The sequence below is a fragment of the Rhinopithecus roxellana genome, chromosome 13, assembly GCF_007565055.1.
Source record: "Rhinopithecus roxellana isolate Shanxi Qingling chromosome 13, ASM756505v1, whole genome shotgun sequence".
Classification (NCBI taxonomy): domain Eukaryota; kingdom Metazoa; phylum Chordata; class Mammalia; order Primates; family Cercopithecidae; genus Rhinopithecus; species Rhinopithecus roxellana.
The window spans coordinates 91,603,312-91,630,630 of NC_044561.1; the positions used below are offsets into that span (position 1 = coordinate 91,603,312).

At 38.0% G+C, this 27,319-nt stretch overlaps 1 long non-coding RNA gene across 1 annotated transcript in view; it reads left to right on the forward strand.

Annotated features, from left to right (window-relative positions):
• Nucleotides 1–2,657: 2,657 nt before the first annotated feature.
• LOC104655762 overlaps nt 2,658–27,319 on the forward strand; it is a 61,234-nt gene continuing 36,572 nt past the window's right edge. Inside the window, exon 1 of the long non-coding RNA XR_747021.1 lies at nt 2,658–2,728. This is a non-coding gene — a long non-coding RNA (uncharacterized LOC104655762). The remainder of the gene's footprint in view (nt 2,729–27,319) is intronic.

The following is a 27,319-nucleotide window of genomic DNA, read 5'->3' on the forward strand; positions in this document are numbered from 1 at the left end:
AAAGCAGTACAAGACCATTCCTTGAAGTCCTGCCACCTATCTTCAGAAGTGAGGTTTTTTGTTATTCTGTTCAGTATCTTTGGTTGGATTCTCCAGAAGCAGGCTTCGGGATGAATAGTCATGTTCAAATTGTTAACAAAGAGATGTTCCCCAGGAAAGACCAGCAAAGGAGTGAAGGATGCAGGGCAAGGAAGGAGAATAAGCCACACAGTGGTGTGATTACAGGTGAACTGCCTGCTTTGCCTTGATTCATCTGGGGAGTTCTGGAGAAAAAATTAATCACACCTTAGGCTTTGTCAAGCCTTGAAGCAAAGGAACGAGGTTTTTATACTCTGGGACCAATCAGTCTTTGACTGCCTATGGCAAACACGCCATACTCCCAGGCACTTCTGGCTTGCTATGAATGGGGAAAGTGGTTGCAGAGCTCAGGCGCAGCCTTTGGAAGGAGTTCCCAGGTGCAAAGTGTAAGAAACAAATGGATTTTAAATAACGTGAGGAGGGACATGAGGAGGTCGAGGGACAGCGAAGAGGCAGTGTGTTTACTGAATTGTAGGTCCTACTGGAATTAAAGAATTGCCAGTACCAGGGTAGTAGGAAATGACCTAGAGAGAAGTAATGTCCACTGAGAGAGCAGAACTCTTGAAATTGGGATGAAGGGAGTTTTCCAGCTATTGTTAATGAGAAAGTCTGGGGCAATCATTCTCAACAGAGAAATGCTGCTCAGTCCTAGGGCATGTCTCAAAAAATTTCAGAGGCTTTACTGGTTGTCAAAAGAATAGGAGGTAACAGTGTCATTTAATAGGCTAGAGACAAAGATGTAGGTGTTTTCATCATCATACAGTGAAAAAGTCCCCAGTAGCATGGCAATCTAATATTCCACCAGACATTCATTGAGGTAAAAAACTTATCTTAACCTAGAACCTAACCCCATTTTACATATCAACAGAAATTATACATTTTGCATGGTTTTAGCATAGACTGATTTTTCTAGAAATGGAATGGTAGTGGAAGTTAAGGGAATATTGTACTTTGTTATTTGTAGAGCTTTAACAGGAAATGTTCATCCTTTTGGCAAATCACAACACTGATTGTAACTTGTGATAACTAAGTGACCAAAGCAACACACCAATTTTGTATTTTCTTGGAATTCATGGTGATTTTTTTGTGAGTAGGTACAGGAATAAACTTATGTGATCCTCATTTCAAGGAGAAGAAGGAGAAGTTGAAGCAGGAGGAGAAGGAGAAGGATAAGAAGAAAAAGAGGAATAGGAAGGAGAAGGAGGAGGAAAGTGAGAAGGAGAAGAAGAGAAGGAACAGCAGCAGTTGCAGGAGGAGGAGGAGGAGAACTAGCAGGAGGAGGAGAAGGAGGAGGAGGAGGAGGGAGTGCGCAGAAGCTGGGGGGAAATTCAGCACAGTTCCAACAGTGTGTGTTATACCTGGTTGTGAACTGTCCCGCCTCAGCAAGATCCAGGGGAAGGATTAGAGGAGGATCATCCTCCTGATGACTGGTTAAATATTTTTGTACCTTGTCTTTCTTTATTTCTTTCCTTTGAGAATTTGAAGGTTACTTGGGGGTAGAAAGGAAAAAGGGCCATAAGTTTACTTACTTATCTAAAACACACATTTTAAGAATTTTCTCAGAGCCAAGTCAATTCTGAAGCAAATAATTTACATCTGGAGTGGAAGAGCATAACCTTCTCAGAGGACATTGACATTTACCCACAAAATATTGAGAGTGACTTTAGGCAGATTACATATACCTTCTTCTTAGGGAAAAGTGAGCTGATATTTGTGGGGCTGATAAAGAAAAGGACTAAGTTTCTCAGCTGCAAGGCAGAGTCCGGTGACATCAGGTTGGATAAATGCTTTCATTAGGACCATGGAAACTTCTTTGGAAACCTGTATAACCCCTAAACAGCACATTTACTCAGGGTATGTCAGCATTAAGTCATCTCTTTGGTCAGGTAGTTGGTAAGAACTTAGCAGAACAATGTTGAAGGAAAAACTAATTTCCTGAAATAAAATGTCTAAAGAGAATAATAAGCTTATTTGCTGTCCCTTCGAAGTGTAATTGATATGTTAATCAGGGTCCATAATGAGTTTTCTTTTGTTTTTGCTAGTAATATAAATTTACAAGGAGGTTCTAGATTGATTTATTTTCTTAAGCAAAGGGTAGGCAGGCGATATAATTGAAAAAAGAAGGTAAGTTAGACATTACTAAATTTGTCCTTTAGTAAAGGAAGCAGTTACTTTTCAGCTCCTGTCTATATTTGCCATGTAAGAATGAGAGTTCTCATCTTATCAGAATTTTTGAGGATTCAAGAAAAGTTGGAAATTTGAACATTTCCAGTGTTAAAATTTTCCCAACTACTAAAAATCTACTATGCTACCCAAACCTCATAAATAGCAAGGGCATCGTTTTATCACAGAATAAATATAAAGTTATTGCAAAACTTTGAAGACATTTTTGTTGTAATAAAGTTGATAATTAACCCTGTGATATTTAAGTACATTTGATTTATTGCTCACTTTTATTTTAACTTTGTTTTTTCCTTACTTCTGTCCACTCTTAGTGTTATGTTTTTACTCTTGATATAAAGTCAATGTCAAAATCAATATGTGTCAATCCCTGCATTGTTTTCTAGGGATTCCAATGTTGGAAGCATTTTTAGCATACAACAACATCCAAGTGGATTATTATGAATGCCTAGACATCTATGGCAAACAGGTCAGTAAAAAACAATTCATAGAATCTAAAACTTGTATTCTGTTTCTGGTAGCCCCTATTTTCGAGTCTGTAAAGGCTGAGATAACATCGGATTCTATAAAAGCTGTCTTTGAAGAACTGCAAAAAAGTCTCTTTGAATATGAATAACTTTAAACCATATGACCTAAAATTGTATGCTTCTCAATGGAAAACAGAAATTTGCCACGGTCCCTCATTTTGCTCCAATACAAATTGTGTTGGGGAAAAACTCTCCTAAACTAAATTTGTCCTCTGCTCTCACATCACAATAATCATCAACGCAGAAGACCTCTGTGACCAAAGGTGTGGGTCTTTTTCCCACACACCAAGCAGTGGACACTACATCAATGTCTTTCAACTCAGTTCTGACAGAGATAGCATCAGAGATAGCAACAGATTCTACAGGTTAAGGGCTCGGTCCCACAAGACCACCCCCTCTTTCCCCCCAGTCTCAAGTCTGGGCCTCCAAAACTTCTGACTGACCAGCTTCAAGTTGGGATTCCCACAATCCCCTCTTTGGATTCGATTAATTTGCTGGAATGGCCCACAGAACTTACGTTTACCAGTTTGTTATTAAGGATACTGCAAAGGATACAAATGAAGAGATGCATTGGTACACACCCTCCAGGAAGCTCCACATGTTCAGCTATCCAGAGGCTCCTCAAATCCTGTCCTTTGGGCCTTTTATGGAGACTTCATCGGTTGTCCATGATGGAAGCATGAGCAACTGTGTCAAAATGTGATTGGGCAAAAACAGTATGATCTAAACCCAGAAAGACCCGTCTGTTCAGATTCTTCTAGGTCTCTCCATGAAGCATTCCCTCCTCCAGACTATGGGCAGGACTCTCTCCGAAATGAGGGTCTTTTGACTCACAATCAGATTAGAGTCCTGCCTTGGGCAGGTGAAAGAAGTCAGGAGAAGGCCAGAGACAGAGATTCTGTTTCCTGAGGCCTAAAGTGCCTCAAGAGTATGAAAAGTACTGTAGAAGTTAGGAGCCAGGAACTGTGGATAAAAACCAATATATATAACATGACACCACACAAACTTAATTCAGTGGAACAATTTAAAAAATGCAAAAATTTGCTTTTCAGATTATCAATGATTAAAAAGGCTAAAAATAGCTACTGTTGATATGGATTCTGAGCGTTGGATTCTTCTTCACTCTTGGAAGTGTAAATTGGGGTAACTTTTGGAAATTCAGTTTAGTAATATGTTCGACAGTATGTATCAAATTTTAAAATGCATACATATACTGCTTGATTCAGCAATTAAGCTTCTAGAAAGCTCTTTGCTGCTCTGCCCATGCTAGTAAACAAAAGCAATAATTTAAACGTTTATTAGAGGGAATAGTTGAATTGAGGTTTGGCACAGTCAATCAGTGGAATATTCTGCATTTACTAAATGTAAAATGATGTTTATTTATATTTGTTAATGTGAAAATGATGTATTATATGTGAAACAATAAAGTAGAATTTAAAACAATGGTTTCCTTATGGCCCCATTTTTGTTAAAGTACATATACTATTATGTGATGGTCAAGAGATGAAGCAGAGAGAAGGAGAGAGAAAGAAAGAGAGAAAGAGAGAGAGAAAGAGAAAGAAGGGAATAATACCCTATATACTGGTGCACCTTGCATGGTATGGTAGTGTGAAACTGTAAAAATGACTACACAAATTGTTTCTTGCTGTCTAAGTTATATACAGAAATGAAATACTGTCATGTGTGGCTTAACAATGAGAATACATTCTGAGAAATGCCTCCTGAGGCAATTTCATCATTGTTTGAAAATAATGGAGTGTACTTACCCAAACCTAGAATGTATAGCCTACTATACACCTAAGCTGTATGATATAGACTATTGCTCCTGTGCTACAAACCTGTACAGCATGTTACTGTACTGAATACTGTAGGCAGTTGTAACCCAATGGTGCGTATTGCTGTATCTAAACATAAAAAATGTAGTGTGTTGCACTACATGGTAATGGTACGATGGCTATGATGTCACTGGGTGACAGGAATTTTTCAGTTCCACTATAATCTTATGGCACCACCATCATTATGGTCCATTGTTGACCAAAATGTCATTACACAAGGCATGGCCGTGTCTATTTAATACCCTCTAATATAAAACATTAGAAGCATTAGGAATTAAAGTGTTTTATTGATTAATAAAAATTATAGGCCAGGTGTGGTGGCTCATGCCTGTAATCTCAGCACTTTGGGAGGGAGAGAAGGAAAGATCACTTGAGGGCAGGAGTTCAAGACCAACCTGGCTAACATGGTGAAACCCTGTCTCTACTAAAAATACAAAATTAACCAGGCATAGTGGTAAATGCTTTTAATCCCAGCTACTCGGAGACTGAGGCACAAGAATCGCTTGAACCCAGGAGGTGAAGGTTGCGGTGAGCTGAGATTGCACCACTGCACTCCAGCCTGGGTGACAGAGTGAGATGCAATCTCAAAAAAAAAAAAAAAAAAAAAAAAAAAATTGTGAAGAGTAGTTTGAATAGTGCCTGCCTTGAAGTCACATAACTTATGACATGGAGCAAGCATCTTTTCTATGCCTTGGCTAATTGTCATATTCCCTTTAAGTTTGGATGGGCTTCCAACATGAAATCCTTTGCCCTTTCAATGTCATGAAATATTTCTGAAAGTTTCTTTAACACAAGTATTTTTACTGGCATCATCCTCTCTGGGACATCTTCATCCTTCCTGCCACAACTACACTCCTCATTCATGTGTATATGCTTGCTCCCACTAAACTCCTCTTCAGTGGCAACAGTGCCAATGTTCCCAGAGTTAGCTATTTCTTCTATAATTCCATTTACATTCTATTTGAGTTTCACTTCCAACATGATGACTCTTTGTTTCTTTGCTGATCTTTCACTTTATTGGTCAATTCTCTCTTTCAATTATCCATTTCTATAAAATGTTGCATGGGTTTATCACTGGGAGACACAGAGGTAACACAGCTATAAGCTTTGCTGTCTGTGTATGAGCTGAATAACAAATGTGCAGTGACTAATTACTGACAGACTTTGAAAGAGGTGTTATCTTTGGTCACTGATTTTTGAGGTGCATATGTTTTATGCAAAGGGATTGGTGGACAGAAGAGCAAGAAGTAAAGTTTGTAGTTTATGCAATTACTCACAGTTAACGTAATGCAGTGACTGAAATTCCAACCTAAGATGCGGGCGACTGACTTACAACAGAACTGTGGTAACAGAAAGTTTTGCATATCAGAACCATGCATGTCAAGGACTGCAAGCCTAAGAAAAACTTGGAAGAACATGCAATAAAATGTAAAGAGGAAGGGGCTGTTTCCTGGGTCTTACATTTCTGGATAGTTGTATTTTGCGTTTTTTAAAACATTCTTATTTGTACTTTAAAATTTTCTACAATCAATATATATTATTTGTATAATACAAAATAAATGATATTGAGGAAAAAATTTAGTACTTGCTTGACTTCTATAAAATCCAATTAATTTTGATGTGAATCAATAAACCTAATTTGATTCAGATAACTTGAGGATAATTTAGTTAATAAAAAGTTTTAAATCATTATTTTAACCTTCCTCACTGTGAAATTAGTTTCAATTTGAATGAGTACATTTGATTAAATTAATTTGAGGAGAAAATATTCTATTACAATATTTAGTCTTTCTTTTCAAGAACGTTGATTGATATGTTTCTCCACTTATTCTTATCTATTTTATGCCCGTTCGTGATATTTTACAGCATTTTTCATATAAGTTCTCCATGTACCAAATAAGTGTATTTTTCCTACTGATACCGTGAATGGTGATCTTTCCTTTCTCACTAGATTTTTTAAATAGGATAGTTATTGATTTTGTATACTTAATCATATTAGTTGTCACCATACAAAACTCTCTTGTTAATACAATTTATAACTAAAGTAGACACATATTTAGTATGTCTATTGACAATCATAATTACTCATATGATGGGTCAACTTACCCTGTTGCCTCGCAGTCTTACGCTTCTTTCTTTCTTTCTTTTGAGCTGGAGTCTCGCTCTGTCGCCCAGGCTGGAGTGCAGTGGCGTGATCTCGGCTCACTGCACGCTCTGCCCCCTGGGTTCACGTCATTCTCCTGCCTCAGCCTCCCCAGTAGCTGGGACTACAGGCGCCCGCTACCACGCCCGGCAAATATTTTTGTATTTTTAGTAGAGACGGGGTTTCACCATGTTAGCCAGGATGGTCTCCATCTCCTGACCTCGTGATCCCCCCGCCATGGTTTCCCAAAGTGCTGGGATTACAGGCCTGAGCCACCGCACCTCGCCAGCTTTATGTTTTAATTCTGAGTTGAATCCCATTCTCCTTTTCCACTCAAATATCCTCCTCTGTCCTGCCTCACCAAATTTCCTCTTCTACTGTGTCATTCCTGTCATCATACAAACATCCGGGAAACTCACTCATATTAAAAATAAGGAAATAAAAAATAAAATCCTTTAACATCCTATATTCTTTCCAACTGCCATCTGATTTCTCTTAACTCTTTTGTAGCAAAATTCATCAGAAGAGTAGTTTCTGCCTGCTTACTCTCTCTGCTTGTGCAGAAAAGAGTTCATATGAGAAGCCTGACTTTAAATGACCTGCTTATAATGGAATATGGATTTCAGGAGAGTTCCCACCACCGTTAACCATAAGAGTGGTTCATTGGATACAAACTGTTTGCACAAACAATATGGCTCATGTCAGACACCTACTGTCACTCTGGGAATTTGGAATTTTGGTATGCATCAGTCAAAGACTGCCCACATGACCAGTGTCGGATAAAACTTCCGGGTTGTGAGACTCTAACCAGCTTCTCTAATTGGTAACATTTCTCACAACTCATTGCTCAGGGAATTAAATATGTGATTCTACTGAGAGAGAACACTTGGAAGCTCATGCTTGATTTCCCCCTAGACTTCACTCCTTACACGTCTTCCTTTTGCCAATTGTGTTTGTTTTGTGTCCTGTTCCTGCTATAAATCATAACTGTAAACACAACGATGTGCTGAGCATTGTGCGTTCTCCCTCAGTATTGTGACCTTGCGGACTCTGTTACAGTCCTCACTTCCCATTCTCTTTTGAGCCTATTTATTAAATTTTTCATTTCAGTGTCTCTATGGAATTCACTTTTATCAAGGTCATAGTGACCTCCAGATTGCCCAGTCCAATGGCCATTTTCCATTCCTCATCTTATTCCATCCTCCGCAGTGTTTGAATCAGGCCGTCGTTTTCTTCCTTTTGAATTACTTTTGTTCCTTGATTTCCAGGGCAGCACACTTATTTCCTCCTATCACACTGGCATGCCCTTTTCAGCCTCTTTTGCTGGATGTTGCTCTGCTTCCTGAACTCTACATTAGAGATGGCAGTTTGGTTGGCATGATGGGGATGAATGACTAATTTTTTTTTTTTTTTTTTTTTTTGAGACAGAGTCTTGCTCTGTCACCCAGGCTGAAGTGCAGTCGTGCGACCTTAGCTCACTGCAACCTTCACCTCCTGGGTTCAAGCAATTCTTCTGCCTCAGCCTCCCAAGTAGTTAGGAATAGGCATGCACCACCATGCCTGGCTAATTTTTGTATTTTTTGTAGAGATGGGCTTTCACAATGTTAGCCAGGCTGGTCTCAAACTCCTAACCTCAAGTAATCTGCCCACCTTGGCCTCCGAAATTGCTTGGATTACAGGCATGAGCCACAACACCTGGCCTGAAAGCCTAATTCTGATGGCCTAAGAGGTGAAGAAGAGAAATTAAAGGCAGTATAGAGAAAGAGGAGACAATTTTTTTTTTCCACAAAGCTTTAGTACAAAGGGGAACAAAACTGACATACTACCTGAAATGGAAATCGGAACCCAGAAAGCATTTTTAAGTTGTGAGAAATTATGATATGTTTGAATGTTGAAGGGAATGATTTGTGAGGAGGGTAAAGACAGGATGCAGAAGAGAGAGAGACATTGCAAACATCCAAGGCACAAGGAGAGGAGTTACCTTAGATGGGAGGAGGAGAAACTTTATCTTTAATTAACAGAAAAGAAACCAGGATGCATGGGATGCATGGGCCCTTTTGCTTCTAAATTTGTTAAGGTGGTGGGAACTTAAAGAGTGTTTTAGGCTGCTTCAATTTTGTCATTAAAATAAATGAGTTATGAGCTGAGAGTGGAATAAAAGGCACGCTGGAAGTTTAAGGAGCAAGAAGCCTATGGAAGTAAAACAAGCTACAGAACTTAGCGATGGATAAAACATGGGGAGTGAGGGTTGCATAGATTTCCACTAACCTCTCATGGCCCTGATGGAAATCTTTCCCAAAATTGATGTCAGTGAGATCTGTTTTGTGACTGAGAAATTTGTTAATATTAATTTATCAATATCACTAATATCAGTTTATTTTTTCCTAATATTGCATATTACCCGAAGGCATATGCAATATTTTGTAGGCCAATTTAAATGCAGTCAAAAGGATTAGGCTCTTCTGCTTTGATTGTATATAATTTGATTTAGAACTGACTTGGTAGGACATAATAAGAAATACATATTTAATCTCTTCCAGATTCCTGGCACAGAGCTTCTAAAATCCTTTAGAAGATGGTAGGGGGTGAGGAACATCTTTTGTTATAATATTTTATCTTAGTCCCTGACTTCTTACATAATAGTTTCTAAGACTCTTGGAGTCTCCAGAGAGAAATGAGAGTGCCTTTTTTTATGGTAATTAGATGACTAATGGCTGAGATTCCTAGATAGCTTTAGGAACTGGGCTGGCCACCAGAAAGACAAAGACAGGATTACAGAGTTAGAAATTTTAACCTTACTTTCTGACCTCTGGGGAGGGGAGAGGTGTTGGAGATTGGCTTAATCCATCATACCTAATTAAGACTCTATAACCCTGAAGGATGGATTTTGGAGAGCTTTCAAGTTTGTACAAGAATCCATATGCCAGGAGGGTGGCATAATCCACCTCCATAGGGACAGAAGATCCTGCTTCCAAGACCTTTTCAGATCTTCCTCTGTGGACTTCTTCTTCTGGCGGTTTATCTGGATCCTTGATAATATCTTTCATAACAAACTGGTAAACATAAGTAAATATTTCCCTGAGTTTTGTGAGACATTCAACAAATTATCTAACCTGACGTGGGAGGTCTGGGAACCCTTAATTTATAGTCAGTTGGTTAGAAGTACAGGATGACAACCTGGGACTTGCAGTTGGCATATAAAATTGAGAGAAGTCCTGTGGGAATGAGTCCTTAACCTGGGGAATCTACAGTAAATCTGGGTAGTCAATGTCAGAATTGAAACTCAGTTGGTGTCCCCAGAGTTGGAGAACTGGTTGATGTCTTAGTCTGTTTTTGCTGCCATAGCAAAATATCACAAACTGGGTAATTTATAAACAATAGAAATGTATTGCTCACAATTCTGGGGGCTGGGAAGTTAAAGATCAAGGTGTCAGCAGGTTTGGTGTCTAATAGCTCAATCCCTTCTTCCAAGATGGTGCCTTGTTGCTGTATCTGCTGTGTGCACATGTGGTGAAAAGCAGAAGAGTAAGAGAGCCCTCCCTTCAACCCAGCATCCTTTTATAAGGATGCTCATTCCATTCATTAGGGCAGAGCCCTCCTGACTTAATCACCTCCTAAAGGCCACACCACCTCTTAATAGTGTTGCATTGGCGATTATGTTTCAACATAAATTTGGGAGGGGATACCATCTTTCAAACAAGTGGTTGGTATGAAAAAGAAACCTTACAAATTTGGTGTCAGATATATTGTAAATAGTAGATAAACTGTTTTTGTTGTTGCTGTTTGTTTTTGTTGTTTACCCGGATAGGACAACATTCTCAAAGATTTTGAGTTTGAAGGAATTTGTAGTGAGTATGCAAGGATAGAGGAAGGCACTTATATGTCCAGGTCTGGAGGTCAGAGAGATTACCTGAACTGTTGCTAAAACTTTAAGTCATTTGCTTGTAGGTAGTCTTTAAAACTCTGAGTTGTAAGACTTGAGCAAGAGTAAAGTGGGAAAGTAAGTGTCTTGCTGACCATTGTATTTACTGGCTGGGGAAAAGAGAATGAATCTGCAATAAACTCAGGAAAAGATTCTGAAGAAGTAGGTGGAAAACCAGAAAAATGTGGTTTCCTAAAGCAAAGGGAAGATAGTACTTTAAGAAGGAGGGGACAGTTAACAACTCCAAATGGGGATTGAGGCTTATATTTGATGACTTCTGAAGAAATAATCTTTGGATGTATAGACCATTCATGACAAGAACGATTTCAATGAAGTCACAGAAAGAAAAAAAAATTGAAACACATTATGCTTTTATTCTTCAAAATGAGATGCTGCTACCACTTGGATACACAGAGATCCAAGGTATATGGAGGCCAATGTAAACAATTCTTCAGGAAATCTATGAAGTTGATAAGAAGGAGAGATAAAAGGTGGAGGGAAGATGTTGGTCTGAGGAGAGTTATGTTTTAAATGAGAAGACTTAAGTTATGTTTTAAATGAGAAACTATTGGGAATAATTAGATTTAGAGTGTAAATAATAAAGCAAAAAAGTTTAGCTGTCGATATAATACTCCTGAGAAGCTGGGAAAGGATAGGAGTTCAGGCATGGGTTGAAGTCTTGGCCAGGGTTGGGAGGAGAGACACTGCTCCCCTTGAAATGGAAGAGGGTGGAGAGGGAATGAATGCAGATGGGTGCAGATCTGATATCCCTTTGCTCCTTGAATGTATTTTCAGTAGTAACTTTGAGCCAGGCACTGTCTGAGGTGCTTGAGATGCATAGGTGAATAACATAGGATGCATAGGAGTATAACATCTTAAAGGGCTTACACATGAAAAAGTAATGTCGCTGCACTTTTCTCTGAGAAGTTGAAGGTCAGGCTATTGATAGGAGGAAGCTGGCAGGGAGTTGGGAAGGCCCAACGGGAAAATGTAGAAGCCTTGTCATTGAGGACCAGACAGAGAAACTTGGCAGGATTTTTCAGGCATTGTTGAGGCCGTTTTGAAGTTGACATCTTTGCCTATATAGGAAAACCATTGTGTGAACTGTCATGAAACTTTCCTGCTTAGCTTGGCTCTTAGACATAAGTCTAGAAAAAGCAAAGAGGAAATGTTAGCTAAAAAAAGACTCTCCTGCAATTAAATTTATTTTCCTCCTTTTGTTTATATGCCAGATTTTATTTCTAATACCTGTTTATGTTTTATTTCCTTTTGTGCAGTTGACAATAGATTATCTACTGAATTGGTGTGTTTGAATAATTTTCTCTTTTTCCTTTTTATCTCCAATATTGTTTTTATCTTGATTAGTTCAACTCTAACTAACTTTGTGTTCATTTTAGTGCTTTTTACCCTCAGCTTCTTTTCATGAATACTTAATTAATTTATTTTAATTTTTCTTGCTTAATAATAGAAAGCATTTTACGCTGCACATTTTTTTCTGAGGACAATTTTAGATTTATGCAGTTGATTTTGATACATAATGTTCTTTAATTTATAAAAATGTTTTTAATTGTACTCATTAATCTTCCTTTTGTCTCCTCTCCAAGAATTATTAAAAACAAGGTTTTTAGATTTCCAGTTAGTTAGATTTAGCTATGGTTATTTTATCCTTATTGTATTTTTAGTTTTATTATGGCATGGTGAAAGCATGTAAGTAGCACAATTCCCACATGATAGAATTAATTAAGGTTATATTGATATCTATATATGCAATTAAACTTTGTAGTCATTCCACTGATAGACATTTAAAAATAATGTATTTTTGTTTATAGGGTAAAAATTTAGAAAACCATTCCTTTGAGTTTCTAATGTATGCAAGGTTTTATATTAGGTACTGGGAATGAAGGGAGAACAAGACGGGATTTCTGTACTCATGAAACTTATGTTGTAGTCTAAAAGACAGGAGGAAAAAGCACATGTCTATTAAAATATTTACAAGCCTCTATAAGCGTTTTGAAAGAAGAAAGGAATAAATGCAGAGACCAAGCTGTACTCAATTTGTATAGGCTTCTCTGGAAAGGCTGTCCAGAAGAACTGACACTCTGGTGAAGTCCTAAAAAATTACAAGCTGCTGGCCAGTTGGAGCTTTGAAGAGAGATCATTTGTTAGAGGGAGACTGGGAGAGGAAAAGAGATCTGGGGATACTGGCAAGGGAGTGGTTATATTGAGCAGTCATGGACATAGAGTTGGGCAGGAGAGAATAAAAAAAATTATGGGGTCCATATTTTGGCAGTCTCTGAAGAGTTAAGGAATTGTAGCAGTGGGGGTTTATGAGTTTGTGAGTGAGGTAGAGCAAAGATGGTACACAGAGATTAAGATGTTTAAAATCAAGATTTCAGAAATAGTGCAGTTTCTGATGATGCCAATATCTAAGATGTGACCAGTGGAGTGGGTCACTAAGTCGGACTAGAGAAAAGATACTGATGGTAAAGAGGTAAGGATCCAGCTGTCTGCGGTGTTGGAGAGTTCATCTATGTGAGGTAACTGTAGAATTTCCTTCGGGCGGAGAGGAACACGAAGAGCCAAAACAAGTTTATTGTCTATATTATCCAGATCTCTATATTTCAATTAAATTGTATTTAATTGATTTTTTCGTTCTCAGAGACATGTTAAATTCTCCTACTATGATTGTGATTTGTGCTTTACACAGCTGATTCTCCCTATTTAAGGCAGTTATGTTCTATCAATATGGTGCAAAGACGATTAGCAAACACTGAAACATTGCTCCTAGGGGAAATGTTGTATTAGGTTCCTGCAAGCTTCTGGTCATATTTTCATCAACTAACCAATATGTAATTTTGTTTTACATATGCTTCTGATTAAGGACATTTTATCATATATATATATTCATTAATATTCAATGGCCAATGGCACTATAACTGATACCTAACAAAGCTTATCTTACACACATATTTTCTCTGTAAGGCACATTCAAGCCTTCTTCAGCTTAGAAGTACTAGACACTAATCTTGGGGGCCATTTTAAACAGTGAGATCAATAAGAAAAAAGCACAGAAATATAAAAAAGGTGCTAAATAGACCACGAAAAAGACAGGTGTTTAGAGTATGAGAGCTGAAATAAGAAGGTAGAGCATTGCTTAGTTTAACCACAACAAAAACTTGTACATTTTTTGCTGCTCTGTACTTGCCAGTGAATGACTGAAAATGTACAAGTATTGATTTTGGGGGCTACAAATACATTTTAGCAAGTAGACAAACACAATTATTGACCTCATGAATAATAAAAAACAACTATGCATTTTTAGATTGTTAATTGGCAGAGTCAGGACTATACTATTTTCAATGTGTTTTTAAAAATAATTTTGGAAAATAAAATGAACCCTTTGGCTCAAATTAAACCTTTCTGTCTCAAATTTTATTTTGGCTAGTGCTTATATTGCTATTCTTTTATTTGTTTGTTGTTTATATGTTGTTTGTATTTTCATGAAATACATTTCTCCATATAGCTGAATTTTGTTTTGTTTTCTTATTTTTTAATTAAAATTTTAAATTTAACTCTATAATTTCTCTTTTTCTGTTTGTTGTCATAAAGTTCTCTCCTAAATTTTATCTTGAATAATCTGAAAATGATTGTCTTATAATAAACAGCTATAACTAAAATTTTTATAATTGTTATGGCTGATAATTTTGTGCCACTTTATAGTTTGACTTTTGTACTGCCAGATTTTGGGGGGATTTTCTTTTTCTTGTTCTTTGCTATGTTGATCAATGTATTTGTTCCTTTTTTTTTCCTGTAGTCACTTGAACGTTGTAGATCATACTTTTTTTCTACTAGTGATGGCATTAGCATTTGATTGTGGTTGTTTTTATCGAACATTGAGTATGTGTAAAATAATATAGTATAAGATATATGAGGGAATAAAGAAAAATAATGCTATAAGCACTTTAGTACCAGTCACCCAATTTGATAGGCAGAACATTTCTACTGGAATTGTAGTACCCCATGCCCCATGTCTTGTTCCAATCCCACCCCTACCAGTCCCCTCAGAGGTAATTAGCTTGAATGCCCTGTTTTACCATTCTCTTTTCTGTTTCATTTATCACATATGTTTTATGCCTAAACAACCTGTTGCTTCATATTGCACATTCTAAACTTTATATCAATGGAGTAAAACTACAGGTACTTTTCTGTGACTTATTTTTTTTGGCTTAATATGTTTTTGAGGGTCATCCAGGTGGATATATTCAATTGCTCATTTTTACTAAAAGCTGAACTATGCAACTTATTTATCCAATCTACTTTTACTAGAAATTTTTGTCTGTTTTCTTTTTTTGTGTGTGCCTGTGTTTGCAATGTTGTAAACATTCTTGTATAAATCTCTTGAGGTGAAGCTGTAACAGTTTCTCCCAGGGTATATTCCTAAGAGTGACATTGTTGGGTCACCTTTAACTTCCTTAAGCAATGACAAATTTTTCTCGAAAAGTCTTGCTTCCTTCTGTGGGAAATGCCTGTTATGTCTCTTGCTCACTGCCTTTTCATTTTGAGTTGTAGAAAGAGAATAGATGGATGAATAGTTGGATAAGTGGATGAATAAATGAATGGATGGATGGATGAATACAGATAGACAGATATTCCAGTACTTTGGGTCAGTTTTATGTGTTGCAAATACCTTACAGTTTTTAGCTTGACTTTTCACTCTCATTTCTGTCTTAAAAACATTTTATTGTATACACATTTACATTATTATGTATAACACTTACTATCCTATAGTAACACATTTAATTCTCATCTCAACTTGATGATGTGGATACTGTTATCAACCCCACTTTACTTTTGAGGGAACAGATGCAGAGAGCATAAGTAAATAGCCCAAGTTCACATTGGTGGTAAGTAACAGAACTAGGATTCAAAAAGAAGCCATTAGTCTCTAGAGTATGATATACTAATCCCTATTCTGCACACTTCTCTATGATGGACATAAAAATCATTTTCTTTGGGAGGCTGAGGCAGGAGAATGGCGTGAACCTGGGAGGCGGAGCTTGCAGTGAGCTGAGATCGTGCCACTGCACTCCAGCCTGGGCGACAGAGCGAGACTCCATCTCAAAAAAACAAAACAAAACAAAACAAACAAAAAAATCATTTTCTTCATGATTGCACTTTCTATGTCTTAATTAAGAAACCCTCCCTTATCCCAGTGTAATAAATAAAGGTTTCTGGACTGTCTCTGAGGATTGTTTTGTCTTTCACTCAAATTTTTAGTCCATTGAGGATTTTGTGTGTGTTTTTATGTGTTGTGTGTTATGTGTGTGTGGGTGTGTGGGTGTGTTTGTGTGTAGTAAAGGATCCAATTTCTTTTTTTCCCATAGGAATAACTATTAAATGCTGATCTATCTCTACTGATGTATAATATCATTTCTGCAATAACATAGTAGGATTAAAACTACTAGAAATAAGTGAATTTGGTGATGAACAACTGGAAAATAAAATGGAAAAATCTATCATGTATAATACATAACAATCTGAAATACTTAAAACTTGTACAATGAAACCTCCAAAGCACTGCTGAGGAAAATTATAGAAGGCTTAAATAAGAGAATAGATATACCACTTTTAAAGATCAGAGGACTCAAAACTGTTAAGATGTCAGTTCTGCCTAAATAGATCTATAGATTCAGATTAACTCCATGTTCTATCTAGCTGTTTTCATAGAAAGTCACAAGCTAGTACTGCCTTTTACTTTAAATATTTTTTGACATGTTTTCTATATACTAATATATTTATGGATTATAGAAATACAATTAAATTTTCCATATTGATTTTGTTCCAGCAGCAAATTGGCTAAACTCTGTTATTCATTCTAATAATATGCCTATAGATTTTGGGGAAATTTCTGCAGACAATCATATTAGCTCTGAATTATGACAGCTCTATTTCTTCCCTTCCAATTCTTATGCTTTATAGCTCTCTTACTTTACTTCACTGGGTAATATTGAATAGAGGTGGAATAGCAGGCTTATTTTATTTTTTTTCCTGTTCTGAAACACTTTAAAATCTGCACATAAAATTAGATGCTTGCTATAGTTTCTTTCTGTCTCTCTCTTTCTTTCTTTCTTTCTTTCTTTCTTTCTTTCTTTCTTTCTTTCTTTCTTTCTTTCTTTCTTTCTTTCTTTCTTTTTCTTTCTTTTTTCTTTCTTTTTCTTTCTTCTTTCTACTTGTTATCAAATTAGCATAATTTCTTTCTATTCCTAATTTGCTCAAGAGTTTTTTCAAATAAATGTAGTGAATGTAAGCTTAATTTCATGTAACATCCTTTCTATATGTATATGTATTGAGGTGATTTAATTTTTTTTCGTTATAATCTTTTTCTCTATCGTTACTTATACCTTCTCTAATGCTCTTCCTTTCGGACCCTTATCATTTTCCCGGTCTCTGAGGAACCTTTGTTTGTTTGTTTTGTTTTGTTTTGTTTTGTTTTGAGACGGAGTCTCACTCTGTCGCCCAGGCTGGAGTGCAGTGGTGCAATCCTGGCTCACTGCAACCTCAACCTCCCAGGTTCAAGCGATTCTTCTGCCTCAGCCTCCCAAGTAGCTGGGATTACAGGCACATGCCACCATGCCCAACTAATTTTTGTATTTTTAGGAGAGACGGGGTTTCACCATGTTGGCCAGGATGGTCTTGGACTCCTGACCTAAGGTGATCCACCTGCCTCAGCCTCTCAAAGTGCTGGGATTCCAGACGTGAGCCACTACACCGGGCCAACTTTTTTTTTTTTTTTTTAACATTTATTGCAAGAGTGGCCTACTGGCCACAAATTCTCTCATTTTACTTGTTTGAGAGTGTCTCCGTTTCTCCTTAAATTTTGATGATTAATTTCGCAGGATACAGAATTCTAGGTTGGTGGGCTTTTTTTTTTTTTAATTTCTCTCAACACTTAAACGTTTTGATCCATTTATTTCTCCTTACTTGCATGGTTTCTGATAAATCAGATGTTATTTTTCTCTTTGTTCCTCTATAGATAAGAAGTTTTTTTCCCTCTGACTTCTTTAAAGGTTTTCTTCTTTATCTTTGATTTTCTGCAGGTTAAATATGATATGCTTAACTGTGGTTTTGGGCATTTGTCCTTCTTGGTGTTCTCTGAGCATCCTGAATCTGTGGTTTCATGTCTGACGTTAGCTTGAAGAAAATTCTTAGGCATTATTGCTTTAAATATTTCTTCTATTTCTTTCTCTCTTTATGCTCCTTCTGCTGTTCCCATTACACATTTGTTATACTTTTTGTAGTTGCTCCAGAGTTCTTGGATATTCTAGTCCTCTTTTTTTGGTATTCTTTTTCTTTGCTTTTCCGTTTTGGATGTTTATATTGACATATCATGAAGCTTGGAAATTCTTTCCTCAGTCGTATCCAGTCTAACAATAAATCTATTCAGTCATTCTTCAATCCTGTTATAGTGTTTTTGATCTTCACCACTTCCATTTTATTCTTTCCTAGAATTTCCAGCAATCTGCTTACATTACTCCTCTGTTTTTGCGTGTTGTCTCCTTCTGTGAGAGCCCTTAACATATTCATCACAGTTGTTTAAAATTGCTAATCTAATAATTCCAACATCCCTGCCATAGCTGACTCTGGTTTCAGTGCTCATTCTAGCTCTTCAAACTGTGGTTTTCACTTTTTAGTCTGCCTTGTCATTTTTTCTTGATAGCCGGACGTGATGTTTTTGGTAAAAGGAACCACTGTAAACATGTGTTTGGTGATGTGTGGTAAAGTTTGGGGAGAGGAGAAGGGTAGAAGGTTCCATAGTCCCATGATTAGTTCTCAGCCTGCTTTAAGCCTGTGCCCTGGAGTGTGAACCCAAAAGTGCTTCTCAGTTTTTCCCTTACTTAGCTGGGACAGGATGGCTAGAGGGGACTGGAGTTAGATTTTCTCCTTCTCTCAGGTAAGTTTTGTTTTGGTAAAACCACAGTAGGTTAGGCTTTGGTAAAATAGTTTATCTTGAGGGCAGACCTTGTTAAGAATAGAGTGATCTATTTCAAGGTGGCTATTTTTTTCCATCCCCATGTTGAAAGCAGAGGAAACTAGTTTTTTTGTTTGTTTGTTTGTTTGTTTGTTTTTAGAAACGGAGTCTCACTCTGTCGCCAGGCTGGAGTGCAGTGGCATGGTTTAGGCTCACCGCAACCTCCACCTCCTAGGTTCAAGCCAATCTCTTGCCCCAGCCTCCCGAGTAAACTGGGATTACAGGCACGTGCCACCACACTCAGTTTGTTTGTTTGTTTGTTTGTTTGTTTATTTTGAGACGGAATCTCACTCTGTCCCCCAGGCTGGAGTGCAGTGGCATGATCTTGGCTCACTGCAAGCTCCGCCTTCAGGGTTCATGCCATTCTCCTGCTTCAGCCTCCTGAGTAGCTGGGATTACAGGCGCCCTCCACTATGCCCGGCTAATTTTTTGTATTTTTTAGTAGAAACGGGGTTTCACCGTGTTAGCCAGGATGGTCTTGATCTCCTGACTTGGTGATCTACCCACCTTGGCCTCCCAAAGTACTGGGATTACCGATGTGAGCCACTGTGCCCGGCCCAAGTAGAAGGAACTTCAGGCGTTACTGTGAGAACCTAAGTAGAGTTACTTGAGGTAAAACTCACAAAAGTATTCATGTCCCCCAAAATTAGGCCCCTCTAGAGTTTTAAACTCTCAGCTTGTCCATCCTGAGCCTCCAACAATTCATCACTTACAGTTCAGATTTTCTTGCTCCAATGCTGGTCCTCACACAGAGTTTCCAACCTGTGAATCTCTGCTTTATTAAATTTTGATTCTCTGTATCCAGCTGTCTGTCTGTCCAATTTTTAGGGCAGCAGTTTACCTTGTGACCTAAATTCTCTGATGGACATAATTGATTTTACTTTAACTTGTTATGTATTGTTTGGACAGAGTGATGACTTCCAAGTTCCTTACATGTCAGACTGGAAACCAGACTCTTAACTTGTTAATACAGAATACAGTAAATTTTATTATTTGTGTGTAATAGATTTATATATTTAATATATATTAAAAGTTATATGTATATTGTGTATATATATAACTTTTTAAACCAGCATCACATTCTTGGGACAAATATAAATTGGTTGTGATACATCCTTTTTGTACATTGCTCAATTCAATTTGTTGAATTTTTCTTTCAGGATTGTATACTTATGTTCATGGGTAAGAATTTCCTGTAAATTTCCATTTCCTGAATCTTCTTTGGTTCTTGTGTCATGACTATGTTAACCTCATAAACTGTTGGGAAATATTCTTTATTTTGCTATTCTCTAGAAGAGTATGAATCATATCGAATTATCCTAATGTTTGTTAGAACTTGTCCACAAATCTGTTAGGATCTGATATTTTCGTTGCAGAGAAGCTTTAAAGTGCTGATTCCTTATCTCTAGTGGTTATAAGGCCACTCAGATTTCCTATTACTGTTGAGTCAGTGTTGATACATCATCTTTATGGGAACTGGCTTATTTTGAATTTTAGGGGGATAACATCCTCCTATGTTCTTTTGAAATAGCTATAATAGTTAGAGTTATGTCTCCCTCGTCTTTTTTATTTGGAGCTTTATGATAATTCTTTGAAGTCTGGGGTAAGGTAAATTCCCTCAGACACTATCTGTTTCTGCCTATTCTTAGAGTGTAGGAACTAACAAACGAGGAATACTTCTGTAGTAGAAACAGGTGTCCACCAAAACATTTCCTTCTTCATCCTGGATGCATAGCTAGACTATATTTCCCAGCCTCTCTTGGGGTTGAGTGTGGCCTTGTGCGTGAGTTCTCAACAATGAAATATGAGTGGAATGGAGTGATGACCCACTTCCAAACATGGAATATAAAATCCTTACTACCAAATGAACATCCATTTCAGTTCCCTTTTGCTGTGTCACAAACAACCCCCAAGACCTGGTGCCCTAAAATAAAAATAGGTTTATTTATTTCAACAGTCAGTTGACTGAGTCAGACTTTGCTGGTCCTGTCTGGGCTCCTCACATGTCTGCATTATGGCATAAACTTGCTGGAGCTGGAAAGCCCAAGATAATCTCTATCATATATGGGATCTTTGGTGCTCACTGTGAGCTGGGATATTGTTGTTCCCCCTCTTTGTGACCTGTCTCTCTATGTGATGACCCATATCTCTGGCCTCTACCTGGCCTCTTTCTCCAACAGGATTGCCTGGACATCCTTACAACATGATGGTTGAGCCCAACGGGGAAAATGTAGATGCTGCCAGTCCACTTAAGGCTTGAGAGAGAAGTTCTGTAATGTTGCTTCCACCACATCCTATTGGCCCATGCTAGTCATAAGTTCAACCCAGATTCAAGGCATGGGAAAGTAGACTCCACCTCTTCAAAGTAATATTGCAAGGGGTCATGGGGACAGGGGGCCATTTTTTACACTCTAACACATTACCTCTGACATCCCCATGCTGACAGGTAGACAGGTGACATTCCCCTGACTGACAGGTAGATGTAGATGCTCAGGGAAGCCTTATGAGCCATGTAATGAAGACAGAGGGGACTCCCCACCTCCAGTTTCCAACCTGTGGCATTGAATGTGGTGAAAGCAATAAATAAATGTGAATTCTGTTAAGCCACTGATATTTCAGGGTTTTTTTTAATTAATATTTTTTGTAGAGACAAGGTCTCACTCTGTGACCCAGGCTGGAGTGCAGTGGCCCAATCATAGATTGCTGCAACCTCAAATTTTGGGGCTCACGCAATATTCCTGCTTCAGCATCCCAAGTAGCTGGGACTACAGGAGTATACCACTGCATCTGGCTGTTTTGTTTTGTTTTGTTTTGTTTGTTTGTTTGTTTGTTTTTTAGAGATAGGTTCTCACTATGTTGCTTAGTCTGGTCTCAAACTCCTGGCCTCCAGGGTTTATTTAGTAAAGCTAATCTAACCCCCAAAATACAGCCTTAAGCTAAGTTCTTAGTGTGAGGTTTTTCAGACCATACAGGTAATAGTAATTAGATTGCAGATTTATGAAAGGAACAAGTTGTGACTCACCCAATGCTAAGGTTTCAGATGATCCACTTTTCTTACTGATCCATGTGGTGTGAAGCATTGGAGAATTTGTGGAGGATAGACAGTAAAGGCAACTTCCCCCGCCAGTCCCCCAGCCCATTTATCTTTGCTCTGAGCATAGCCCTATGTGGATCACATTGTATGTGTGTAAGCTCTGCCTTTGTCTCCCGATCCCAGTCAACTCCATCCGCCAACTAGATTTCAAGACACACCAAATCTCAAATTCCCTCGGACTTTTCAAATCTCCTTAGCCTGAAGTTGGCCTTGACTGTCTGCTGGCTTGTCTGTTATACTATTTTCAATTGGTGTTTGGCCCCTGAGAAGTCCACACTTGCTTATTCACTCAGCATGCATCTAAAAATATGTTATTCATGTTTTAGCTAGCATCTTAAATTGTTTTCAGTGTGAGGGTCAGTCTGATTTTGTAATTTTCAATACTCCCAGTAAGAGAACTGGGCTTTTGTTTTTAAAGGCATTTAAATTTATAATAAGCTTATGTATTTTTCATAACTTCTATAAATTAATTCATCTCGTTTTGCTTTTGTGAATTTCCTATTCACATCTACTGTTTTTTTTGTTGTTGTTATTTTGTTGTTTTAAACTGGAAAATAGTACCACGAGTACTCTAGGAAACGTCTTAATGTTTTTCACTCACTGTGACCTCTGGTGGCTAATTTACATTTCAGAACCATGAGTAAGATCAAGATGGACACCACTCCACCTTTCCCTACCCAGAGAGACCTATTGAACAAGCCCATTCTTGCCTTCAAGCCCTGCTTCTCAGAGTTAAGCAATGTTTGTTTCATTCCACTAGATTCTCTTCTATTTCCTAGGCAGTCTGCTATGAATTTTAGGTTTATCCATGTTTCCTTCAGTATAACATTCTCAACATTAAATATATATCTTAATCTGAGAGCTCCCAAAAGCAGACCTTGAGGCAAGGATTCAAAGGCCAATATTTTTTTGGGAGATGATTCCAAAAAGCTGGATCATACATCAAACCAAACTCTATTTGCATTATGAAAAGAATATAAACGTAGATGTCCAGGACAGAGAGATTATAGTCAATAAGAAATGGGTTCTACATAATGGTCAGATAAATGCTTAGTCCCTTAGGCTGCTATAGCAAAATACCATAAACGGAGTGGCTTATAAACTATGGAAATTTATTTCTCACAGTCCTGAAGGCTGGGAAGTCCAAGATCAAGGTGTCAGCATGGTCAGGTTCTAACTTCTTGTTGTGTCCTCACTTGGCAGAAGGGGCAAATGAGCTCTTTTGGGCCTCTTTCATAAGGGCATGAATCACATCATGAGAAATCTTCCCTTGTGGTCTAATCACTCCCCAAAGCCCCAACCCCTCATTTCATCACCTTGGGGATTAGGATTTCAACATATGAATTTGGCAGGGGCAGAAACATTTAGACCACAGAAAATGCCAAGGACAAAGGGATTAATGAATAGCATTCTGTTTTATAATCATCAAGGTAATAGTAATAATAATAATTAATACTTATCAAGCATTTACCATGACATTTTTATTAAATTTAATTGATTTAATCCTCAAAAAAATCCAATGAGTTAGCTGTAGCAAAAGAAAGAAAAGAAGGAAGGAAGGAAGGAGAAAGGGAGGGAGGGAGAGAGGGAAGGAGGAAGGACAGAAGGATAAAAGAGAGAGAGGAAGGGGGAGGGAGGGAGGAAGGAAGGAAGGAAGGAAGGAAGGAAGGAAGGAAGGAAGGAAGGAAGGATCAAAGGCAAAATAAAATATGTATTTAATAGAAGTGAATTTCTAAATTTAATGTTTTATTTGGAAAGAAAGAATTGAAATTCAGGTCATATACACAGACCTGGTTGGTGGTCTTTGGTGTGTCTGCAGAACAAAGAGGAGGTTGGAAACGTTATATTATGAAAAGGAGAAACACTACGTAGGCCTCTTTGAGAAAGTTCATTAGCACGGGTAAAATTTGGGGCTAGCTGGGAAGTTCTGATTGGTAGGACTCTGGTAGGTAAAAGTAGTCTTTGTGTTGCAGCCCTTTGTTTCAGAAGCCATGGTTTCAGGTTACAGTAGGCAGTTTTAGCAGCCAAGATTGCACAGAATTACAGTCTTAGAGCAATGTTATGTGCCCTGAGTGCTTTTCCTCCCTGCCTTCTTGACTCTGCTTTAGTTGACTATGACAAGAATGACCCAATTTCATCTGATCTACGTCCATAGAAGGAAGGAAAGAAGAAAGGGAGGAAGGAAGGGAGGAAAACATGAAGTTTAGAGAAAGGAGGGAGAAAAGAAGAAAAAAAAAAAAGACAGAGAGGTGGAACCTGGATGTAAGCCAGATTTCTCTTTTTTTCATTCTAACATCCCAGTTGGCATAGAGGATTTATTTCAGGAGCACATTATGAGATCTAAAGGCAATTCCATTAGAGTGTATGGGTGTGTGTTTACTTGTAACAGCTCATAAATCTTTGAATCTGTACATGCAGTGTGTGAGGTTTTTGTTCCACATTTCCCCTCTCAGGTCCCATATTACAGAAGCTAGCATTTTCTTTTAACTTTATATCTTTGGACCAGACATAGATGTAACTGTTAACTCTCCCATAGCCTTTTAAGAGTTTCTGTCTCTCTGAGGCTCATTCCATATTTAAAATAGTCTCAAAATAATATTCAGGTCATTTTTCTAGTAATAAAGGGAGGATGATCTAAATGATCAAGATAAAATGAGGGTATATGAATACAATTTTAGAAGGAAGTGATTTGCTCTTTTTATTTTAAGCATTGAAGTAGAAAGATAGGTAGAAGGAAGAAATCACTGAAGGAAATTAAATTAGGGACCAAGGAAGGGTGAGCGCTTAACAACCAGCTTAATTATAATAATTTCTAGAAGCTCACTGTAGGATGATTTTAAAATATTATTAATTGGATCGCAACAGATCTGACCTAGTATGTCTTAAGCAAGCAGCTTGGTTAGCAATCAGTCTGAAATCTTGAAGCCTGTCAAGAGAGCATCTGCAATCTGTTATTAGTGGGGAAAATATAAATTATTCTGAGCCATGGAGTATGTGGTTGTCACCGAGTATACCACTATTAGATATTTTAGAGGGAATAAGACAAATGGCACAATTAGGAGAAGCAAAACCTTGTAATTTAAGAAAATCTTGAGATGGATTTTTCATTTCGTACACAGGCTAATAATTAAAGTCTAATATATAGTCTTTATTTTGTTTTTGTGTTTTGGTTTCTCATGTTGGCTGGTGGTTACTGTCCTTGGCCTAGATTAACTTTTTCCTCCCTTAAATAAACATGAATTATCTATGAGGCACATAGTACTTAAAATGACCTGCAGTCATTATTTAGTCAATTCCTGTAGCACAACTTTAAGCTTTTTCACAGAGTGAGTTCAGTGTGTTTGTATGGGTTTTTAATTGATTAATACCTTGCCATTTAAAAAATAAGGATTTAATGTAATTAAGTTACTTCAGATGTTTAAAAACAGTGCAAATTAAAGTGTGGTCCCTAAACCTGCAATGTCATCTTTACTTGGATGCTTGTTGTAAATAAGAATCTCAGGCCTCACCCAGATGTACTGATTCAGAATCTCTGCTAGGCGAGGACCTAGAATCTGCATTTTAGACAAGCTCTCCAGGTGATGCTTATGTACAATAAAAGTTTAAGGCACAGGACATTAGAGATGGGTCTGCAAACATTTTCTGTAAATATTCATAAATATTTTGGGTTTTGTGGACCTAAATGGGCTCTTTATAATGACTCAGCCCTGCCACTGTAGAAATGGCAGCCAGCGACAATGGGTATGGCTGTGTTCCAACAAAACTATATTTACAAGAACAGACTCTGGGCCAGATTTGATGCATAAGCCATAATTTGCCAACCCCTGGGTTAGAGCCTGGAGTGTCAGTTGTTGCAGGTTTTAACATTCTGTTTGGAAGTTTGTAGATGGAGGTAAGAAGAACTACTAAGTACCTATTGTGTACACGCCATCTCATATTTACTCAAACGACCTAACTACCATTACCACAACCCCAAACTACCGTGACCAGCCATGCAGGTTATATACTGAAGAACAACAGTTGATGGAATTTGAAATGATACAGTACACAACCAGGACAGCATTATGTGGGGATCATAGGTTTGCATCATTATCTTCATCTTACAGATAAGGAAACCAAGAATCAGAAGGATTTAAAAATTTGACAAAAAATACATTGGTTGTCAGTGTCAGAACCAGGATTAAACCTGAATTTGTCTAATTGTGGAGGCTGTGCTCTATCCACTCACACTGCTGAAGACAGGTAACATAACTGACCCTGGCCATTGGTCGTATGTATTTATGGTCCCAGTCATGAATGCAAAAATTTGCCACTGGATATTGGAAGACTGAGAAAGAAAGAAAGAAACTGGCCAGACACCATGGCTCACACCTGTAATCCCAGCACTGGGAGGCTGAAGCGGGGGGATCACTTGAAGTCAGGAGTTCAAGACCAGCCTGGTCAACATGGCAAAACCCTGTCTCTACTAAAATACAAAAACTGGCCAGGCATGGTGGTGGTTGCCTATAATCACGGCTACATGGGAGGCTGAAGCAGGAGAATCTCTTGAACCTCGGAGATGGAGGTTGCAGTGAGCCAAGATTGTACCACTGCACTCTAGCCTGGGCAACAGAATGAGACTCTGTCAAAAAAAAAAAAAAAAATGAAAGAGGAGAAGGACAAGGAGAAGAAGGGGAAGAAGAAGAGGAGGAGGAGGAGGAAGAAGAAGAAGAAGAAGAAGAAGAAGAAGAAGAAGAAGAAGAAGAAGAAGAAGAAGAAGAAGAAGAGGAGGAGGAGGAAGGAAGAAGAAGAAGAAGAAAAAGAAGAAGAAGAAGAAGAGGAGGAGGAAGGAAGAAGAAGAAAAAGAAGAAGAAGAGGAGGAAGGAAGAAGAAGAAGAAGAAGAAGAAGAAGAGGAAGAAGGGGAAGAAAAAGAAGAAGAAGAAGAGGAAGAGGAGGAGGAGGAAGGAGGAGGAGGAGGAGGAGGAAGAAAACATGTACCAATGAGAGGTGACTCAAGGAAACATCTTCAACAATAAATGAAAAAAAAAACCCTCAAAAATTGCTTTGGGTCAAGATAGAGGTTAGTAGTATAGCAGGATGATAATAAACTCGTTCTATCAGTTAGTTATTGACACATAACAAACCATCCCCAGACTCAGTGAATTTATTATTACTCTTCTGTTCTTGGCTCAGCTCACTCATGTCTCAGGTTAGCTGCGGGTGGGGCAGCAACTCTGCTGGTCTTTGCTGCATTCTCCTTCATGTTTAAGGGTTGGCAGGCTGTAGACTAGTCTGGGATGACTTCAGCTGTGCCAGCTGGACTCTCTTCCATGTGGTCACTTGTCTCCTCACAGGTTAGTCCAGACTTTCAGTTATGGTGGCAGCAAAGTTTCACGAGCAAGCAAGCAGATGTGTGTACATCTTCTTGAAGCCAAGGCTTGAAACTGGCATACCATCATCAGTACTGAATCTCCTCCAGTCAAAAGATATAATCTATTTCCCCATCTCTTGAGTTTGGTCTGGCCTTGTG